Raw genomic sequence first — 8759 nt, forward strand, 5'->3', positions numbered from 1 at the left:
GGCAGACAAACAGGCACAGTAACAAAGTACACCAATAGCATAGCGCACGGAAACACAGCACAAATACCTACTGCATACTCAAAACGAATAAATGCATGACGCACAGCGAAAGACAACACATACACAGCCATAGGAATAGCACATTGATGTTAAGGAATAGCAAATAATAGCAACGAGCGTGACTCAGGTCATGTAGGGCCCTTGCCCTGGGGGGGGGGGGGGAAGGGCCCACACACTCCTCCGTGGGGGGTGGTAAGAACATTTGTCAACAACACCCTACTCTTTACCGCCCCCCCCTCCCCGCTTAGCCCTCAGCCCTCTCACCTGCTACCATCACACTCTGCAACATCCCCAAGAGGCCAGGGAAGTGTGTACATCTTGGGAGTGGCCAGTGGCCATCACTTCCCCACCGCACCCCAGCTTTCCCTACCCCTGTCAAGTTGCCCATCCTTGGCTCTCTGCCTCTGGGCCTTGGAGTGTGACCTCTCTGGCTGGCTGTGTCTGCCTTTAGGGTGTGCAGAGCAGAGCTTATGGAAGGATGCACTTGCCTCTGGGTCGCACAGGCCAGCTTCCCTGATCACTGGCTGTGGAAGCTGAGCAAATCACTTCAACTCTTCAGCCTCCATTTCCTCATCTAAAGAGAGTTGTTGGGAAGGTTAGAATTAATGTATACAAAGCCCTGGGCAACCAGCGGTATGCAGGGAGTGAGTGTTGTACTTTGTAAAAAAAAATTATATATTCACTGAGTGCCCCCCTGCGGAGGGACTAGAACTGGGAGCTGTGGGGCCCCCAGTCCCATGGGGGCAACAGGTGTTGGTACAAGAAGTGGTAACACATGTAAATATGACAGGCTTGGTGCAGTGAACGGGACATGGAATCGGAGGGGTCCTGCCTTTGAGTTCAGCTCTGCCTTGGAGCCAGTGTGGGATCGTGGGTGGTGAGCCAGTTCCCCTTGGGGCCAAGGTTCCTCAAAGGGGGTAATAATACTACTCCATCTCACAGGGCTGTTGCATAGATGAGGTTAAATTAGATTATGAATGAAGGTTAAAATGGCATGACGAAGGAGCGGGTACTTTTGTATTAATAAAAAGTGGTGTGTAAAGTGAGGTGTTACTAAAACACGAACAAAACAGGACGTTATAAATGTCACTGGAAAGGTACAGTGTCACCAGTGATGTTTAGAGGCAACTATAACTTCGAATTGAGCAGAGAGGGTATATATCACGGGGAAGGTGGCGTTGAGGTAGGATGTGGAACTGGGAGGTGAGCCTGCCAGGTGTAGGGGATGGTACCTGCAGGAGCCTGGGGTGCAGTGAGTTGTGTGCATTGGGCTGGAGTTCAGGTGTCTGGAGGGAAGCAGTGGAAGGCGAGGTTGGAAGAGAAGGTGGAGCTGAGTATAATGGGCTGAACTTGATTTTCAGCTCACCGGCCATCCAGGGCCACCGAGCAAGGTGGCAAGAGTGCATGTTCTAGAGGAGCCATTGCAAGTCTAGAGAAGAGAAATGCCATAATCTGAATTTGCTTTGGGACCTGGTAGAAGTAAGTTGAAAGTGTAGACAAACAAGAGAAAGACAAACAGACCAATTTTTTTTTAAAAAAAGTTAAAAATATCAACAGGCAATTCACAAAAGAGGAAACCTAAATGGCCAAAAATATGAAACAAGGTTCAACCTCACTGGCCATGTGAGAGATGCAAATGAAGAGTCCATTTTGCATCCAGCAGACTGGCAAAGAGGAAGACGTCTGTCCATGTGGGGAGAGGGAGAAGGGTGGCGAGGATGTGACAGCTTGGAACCCTCACGACACCATCAACGGAGACATAAATGGCCACCACTGCTTTGGAGTGGACTTGGGTACCCAAGTTCAAGATGCTCTCATCCACAGTTCACTGACTCCACTCTACTCCACATATAATTGTGAACATTAGACACTGGTTAATTATTCATGAACAGCCATCCAGACAGATACATTGTGACCTATTCACACCATGGAACAATACACTGAGAATAAAAAGAAACTAAGGCTATAAGCTTTATCAGAGATACTGTGTAGGAAAAGACAACATCAAGTTGTAGAGTAGGTACAGTGTGATACAAGCAGTTGCTTTAAACATTCAAAACTGTGCTACATATATATTTTTAGAGATTGGTCAGATAAGACAAGCATTAAAACATGCATGGGATATCAAAGACACCACATTTAGAAGAGTGGTTATCTCTGGGAAGGGAGGGATGGCAATGAAATCAGAAAGAGGTACATAGGGATTTAATTATATTTGTAATGTTTTATTTCTTAGAAAAAGATATCTGAAGCAAATGTGACAAGGTGTCAAGATTTCACAACGCTGGGGCCATGGTTGTTCTTTCTGACCCTTCTCCTTCTCAAGTCTAAAACTTTTTCTCTGTGTTTGAAACATTCGGTAATATAAACATGGAAGGAGCAGGGAGACTCTGCCAGAATGGCAGAAGGAGAGATTCGGTCACGTGTGCCGGGCCATGAAAGCTCAGTGCCCCAACACGTCTGTTCTGTGACTTGCCAAGCTTGGTGAAGCGGGCCCAGCATGGGCAGATCCCCTGTGGGGGAGAGAGTGGAGGCCTGGGAGGTGGAGCGATTTCCCCAAGGTCTCACACCGAGCAGGGAGTTAGGGCTCCTCCCCTGACCCTCAGCTGTGTCTTTGCGCTAGCACAGCAGGGGGGACCACCACAGGCCAAAGATCCTCAGAGAAGGTCCGCCTTCCATCCTCCTCCTACATCTGCAACATTATCCTATGTTTTATTTCAATTAAAGACAACTTGGAAAATGTGGAAAAGCACAAGGAAGAAAATAAAACTCATTTGTGACTTCTCACTGCCTTACTTTTGAAGTCAACTTCAGAGGTCTGTAGGTGATTCACATACAATAACTTCTTTTGTTTTTCTAGATCATGATTTTTTTTTTTTTTAGAGCGAGAGAAAGGGAGAGGGATAGAGAGCTCGAAACATTGATAGAAACATCATCTATCAGCTTCCTCCTGCACCCCCCTACTGGGGATTAAGCCCGCAACCTGGGCATGTGCCTGACCAGGAATTAAACCAGTGACCTCTTGGTTTCTGAGTTGATTCTCAACCACTGAGCAACACCGGTCGGGCAAATTCACCTATTTTAAACACACAGTACTATCTTGAGAGAATGTGGTTTCATTTGGGAAATCTCTGTCGACTACTAGACAAGTTAGAATATATGAAAGGGCTCTACTAAAAAAGAAAGTGTTCTTCACAAGTATGAATACTTACTACTATAGTGCAGTTTTTGGAAACAATTATGATAATGTTTCCTACCTGCTATCGCCCTTGAAAGCAGGTAGGCAGCTAGGTGGACCCATGCTTCGTTGCTTGAATTGGGGCATCAGTTTATAATGGCCTCAGCATGGAGGTGCTGAGAGTTTTCAAATTATGGTAGAAAGCATGATTGTTAACACCATTTAAAAATTAAAGAAACAAAAACCAAAAAAGAAAAACACAGAACAGATGACAGGGTCAGACTATGACCTGCTGAAGTGCTTGTGGCCTTGGTTAGCTGCCAAGCCATAAACACCTTTACCTGTGGCTTTTGTGGGAAAACGAGTGCCTGCCCTCTCTGCGAGCCCAGGAGGGTAGAAAAGGGAGCCTTCACCCAGATGCAGGGGGTCCTCTGGGAACCTCGAACTTGCTGTGGAATCATAGGTGGGTCTTATCTCTTCTCTGAACTGTAGTCTCCCTGTCTGTTAAAAATAAAGTGGTGCCTTGTTTACATTTTCAACATTCCGTAGGCAGCGGGTTATGGGTTATAGAAACGTGCTGTGGGCAGGCACTTTGCTAGGAATGGGGTGGCGGGGGTAGGCGGCGGGGGGGTGGGGGGAAGATGTGCAATAAAGATGAATGACGCTGCCTCTGACGGGGTGGGGGTGGGGGTGAGGGTACAGACACATCAGTAGGTAAATCAGCAGGTCAAGGGTAAATGGGCAAATGAGCCACAATTAGCTCAGATTTATATCATGTTACTTTTGTCAGCTCTCCAGCAGTCCTCTTGAATTTTCCTGCCAAAATTGCTTTAAAACCCTTCTGGTTGAGTGTTCATTCTTACAAATCGCAGAGGGAGTTTGTGCCTGGGTGCGGGAATGTCTGTGTGACCTTCAGGACCTCTTTCAGCTTGGAGAGGCTGTGGCTGCCACCGGAATTCCATGGCTGTTTAAGATCACCTTTGCTGTCTCTTGCTGAGAAACTCGCTGTGGTCTCTCTCTCTCTGGTGGGCTCTGCTCCCCGATCATTGGGCGTAAGTTGGGGCAATAGCTCCACGAGGTTTAGATGGAACCATTCAGATCTGCATCTTATGGCTGCTTCTTCCAAGATCATAGTTCAAGGTCCCATATGCCTCCTGCCACAGAGGAGAGGAACCGTGGAGGGTAGCCCAGCTCGGGTGGGAGACTCCCTGGGTAGGGGCCTGTGAGCTGAGAGGTCCTCATTCCAGAGGTGGTTCAGACCTTGGGGTCTGGATCCCACCTGTGAGGCTCCGACAGGCCCAGGGTGTGTGTGGTGGCGGTGTGTCCGGGGGCGGCTAGAAGAGAAGGGGAGGGAATCCGGAGCAGCCGGCATTCAGGAAGGAGGCCCTGGGACGTATGTAGGGTCGGTGGGGACAGCAGGCAGAGTATGTATGGACCTTCAGCTAAAACACAGACATGCTAAGGCCCCGGGGGGAGAGCACTGCGAGAGGGGAGAGACCAGCACAGGTCTCTGCAGCAAGGGGCTGTCTGTGCAGGTCACAGGGAGCGCGGAGCCCAGGCTCAAATAGTGAGTAACCTACTCACAACCGTGCATGGCCAGCCTCCCCCCCCGCCCCCCCCAACCTCCTGATGTGACTGAGGAACCATGTCTTCTGCAGCCTGGAGATGATGCAATGTCAGCTTGAGTGTTTCCCAGTCCACTCCCGGTCCCTCCTATCTGCAGTCACCCCCTCCCCTCCTCACCTCCCACCCCCACCACCAATCATGGGGCAGCATGGGGAGGACTCCTCTGTGATGGTTAATTTTGTGTCAACTTGGCTGGGCTCTAGCACCCAGCTGTTTAATCAGACACTAATCTAGGTGTGGCTGTGAGGGATTTTGTGGTGTGGTAAACGTCTACAGCCAGTTGATTTAAGTAAAGATTACCCTCCGTAGTGTGGGGGCCTCACCCAATCAGGAGGAGGTCTTAAGAGCAAAAGCTGAGGTTTCCCAAAGAAGAAACGCCTCCTCAAGATGCAGGATTAACTCAGCCTGAGTTTCCAGCTCGTCAGCTGGCCCGACAGACCTCAGACTTGGCAGACCCACAGTCATGCGAGCCAGCTTCTTACAACTAAAATAAAGACATCTTCAAATAGATCTATAGCCAATGAGTTCTGTATTCCTGGAGAACCCTGACTGAGGATCCATCTGTCACAGTCAGTCCCTGAGATCAGATCACTGGGCAGGTCTCTCATAGCCCATCTCCTGAGCACCTACTGACACATATGCACGCAGGCCCCCGTATTCCTTGCCCTCCCGCCCCTCTGCCCGTGTACCCCAGCTCTGCAGATCGTACCCCTGGGTTTTCCTACTTCTCCACACTCAGGACCCTAAAGGGGCCAGAAGGACCCAGATGGGAGTGGAATCGCAGAAGAGCGAAGTTGGTGGTGGGTTGAAGGGCTGGAACCCAGCGGTGAGCCAGGAACAGATCCGCCTGGCTGTTCAGGATGCAGGCAGCAGCCTGGACAACTGAGTCTGTCTGCTCTCATCGTTCCTGGGCCTTGGCCAGAGAGACTGTGCCAACATTTTCACAGCCCTCAAGCATGGTTTTCCTGGTAAAAACCTGGATCAATGCCCACAGCACCACGGAAGCAGCTACTTCCTGCTAGCTATGTAAACAGGATGGGAACCTATGACCTTGTATCAGTCAGGATTCTTGGTTACAAGGAACCATTACCATCTCTGGTCATCTTAAGCAAGAAGGGACTTACTGGAAGGCAGTGAGGGCTCACAGAACTGACACGAGGCTGGAGAACAGGCTTGAACAAAGGACAGAGCCACGAGAGTGCAGGAGCCCCAGCCAAGGGCATGCTGCAGGTACAGTTCGATCCAGGGCCCTCTACTGAGCCTGACTTTGACCTGCCAGGGTCCCCTCACCACTCACTCAAGTGGCAGCCCTGGGAATGAGTAGCTGATTGGAAGACATTATGTTTCCTATGTGCCTGTCCACTGTCCAGGCAGGAGGAGATGCTGGGAAAGAATTTTGCTTCACTAGGCTTTTGTAGTGATGGTGGCCATGGGAAGTGGATGCTAGTATTTCCCTCCCTCACAAGGGGGAATGTCCCCCGAGAGGGAAACCAGGGTTCAAAGGTGGGGGTAAATACTAAACAGACTGATTACAAATAAACCTAAATCTCTTGGAGCTATTGACCTAAGCCAATAACAGTTAGATGGTATTGCTTAAAAAGGAGCAAGGTGGAGTGGATAGAACTGAGGGTTCGAACACTGGTGACCCAAGGTCAAGTTCTACCTCTTATTAGCATCGTGACTCTGGGGCAAGAGCCTTGACTTCCTACTCTGAAAAATGGGAATAAAACTACATACAACTCACAAAATCGCAGTGACAGCTTTGTAAACTGTGAAGTATTTTGAGCCTAGATGCAGTAGGGATGGAGCAGTCAGACTTGTCTCTTCTTGGTGCTCAGCTTAAGGCCTGGTCCCCGGGAAACGCCCAGTATGTGTTTGTTGAGTGAATGGATAAATGAGTGATCAGTGATGATCTTTATCCTTATAATTTGACCATCAGCTTTGCAGAAAAAAACACACCAAACAGACAAATGCTGTTGAACTCTGATGTGGGTTTCGTGAGCTGAGACCTCATAAATGAGCCTGCATATATATATATTTTTAAAACCCTTTTGACGTTTACATTTTAATATGTGAAACCTGGCTACTTGTCTCGGGGAGCGTTTATGGAAAGAAAGCTTCCAGTTGGCTTTGGGGAAGCCTATAAAAATGTACTGAAATCTTCAACCAGTTAGAAGTTGGGAGCTGTTGGAGGACAGAGCGAGTGACGCCATACACCCTGGTGAGGCCCACAGCACTTCAGTAATTAGCTCTCTGGGCAAGAGGATGCGTTTTTCCTTCCTTCCTGGTTCCTAGTCAAAGGATGGGGCCCAGAATCTGTTAAAGAGAAACCACAGCTTTCAAATAACAGACAAACACATCTTTAACCAGGCAGTTTGTGATTCAAACCGTTTCTAAGGGCATGGGGGAGGGAAGGGTTTTTGAGAGTTTTAACTTCAGCAGCTAATCAGAATAGCCACCCCGCCCCCTCCCTGCCAGCTTTCCAAATCCTACCCCTCCCCTGGCTCAAGTCTGACCTCCTCCAAGAAGCCCTCCTTGATAACCCCAGCCCAAGTTCAATTTTGTTAGCTTGGCATGCAAGGCCTTTGTGATTTAGCCCCTTCCCTCCTCTGTGGCCTCTTCTCAGACTCCCCACTTCCACCCTTGATAGAGCCATGCCAGAACCTTCGGCTCCACCTCTTTCCTCCATGGGGGCCTCAGAGCCTTGGGCTGGCTGGATTTCCTTCTTTATGTGGCTGCCTGGTATTTATTCCCCAAACTCAGCCCAGGCCTCTCCTCCAGACCACAGAGCAGGGTGGCTTGGGGTGAGAGTTTGAATCCCCCAGGCTGGGTGAGGTGCCCCTGCTTCGGTTCCCCAGAGCACGCATGCACCTAACAGTCCACTTACTCGCTGCCTCCAGCCTCTCCCCGCTCCAGGGAGCTTTGGTTCAGAGAAGGGGCTCCCTTTCCAGCCCTGCTCCTCACACCTGGCAGAACCCTTGGATCATCTGAGGAGCTTTAAAATGCTGATGCCTGTGTTCTCATCTGCAAGGAATTTGAGTTAATTGGTCTGGGAGGTGGCCTGGGCATGGGGTTGGGGAGCATGGGTAGAAAAGTTCCCCAGGTGGGTCTAATGTGGAGCAACACCGTCATTTATAGCACATGACTCGGGATTTCCCCAGCAACTCCGAAGAACTGCCCTCCAGGCCCCTGTTGGGGAGCGTGGCCTTGAACTCACAACCCCACTGTACTTGCCAAAAGTTGTGTTGAAAGAAACCCTATTCATCCATGTAGCTGGGTCAGCAGTGCCCACCCAGCCCCCCAGGGCCCACCTAGCCTTCCAGGGTCCATTGGGAGAGATCACCTGTGACAGAGATGCCTGTCTGAGCCCCAAACCCAAGGAGCAGGGCCTGGGACTCCGCACAATAAGGAAGTGACTGAGCGCTTCTGTTGTACCAGGATATGCCTCACCTCAAACTATTCCCAAACGGGGCCGGGCCCGAAGGCTCCCAATGATTTGCAGAGCCAGGCAGGGAAGTTAACAGCAAAAAGGGCCTTTGGGGAACCATGGGGGGACTGACTGGAAAAGGACTCTGCTCTGGCCAGTTCTTGTTCTTGGGGCCTCATGTTGTCAAATCCGTTTTTAAAAACACACACCACCCAAATGTGGATTTTTATGTGAAATCTGTTTAAGGTTGACAACTAATTCAAACGATTTAAATACACTTTTCAGGTCAAACGGAGCTTGCCTGAGGGCTGTGTTTAGCTGGCGGACTGCCAATTTGATACACGTGCTCCGTAAACGCTGCGTGTGGATGAGGCTGGAGAGTGGCACACTGGCCCTGCGGGTCACTCTCTCAGAGAAGCAGCTTTGGGATTCGAGCCAGCGCGGAGGGGAGTACAGGAAACAGCCCGA

The sequence above is a fragment of the Cnephaeus nilssonii genome (genome assembly GCF_951640355.1).
Source record: "Cnephaeus nilssonii genome assembly, chromosome: 14".
Classification (NCBI taxonomy): domain Eukaryota; kingdom Metazoa; phylum Chordata; class Mammalia; order Chiroptera; family Vespertilionidae; genus Cnephaeus; species Cnephaeus nilssonii.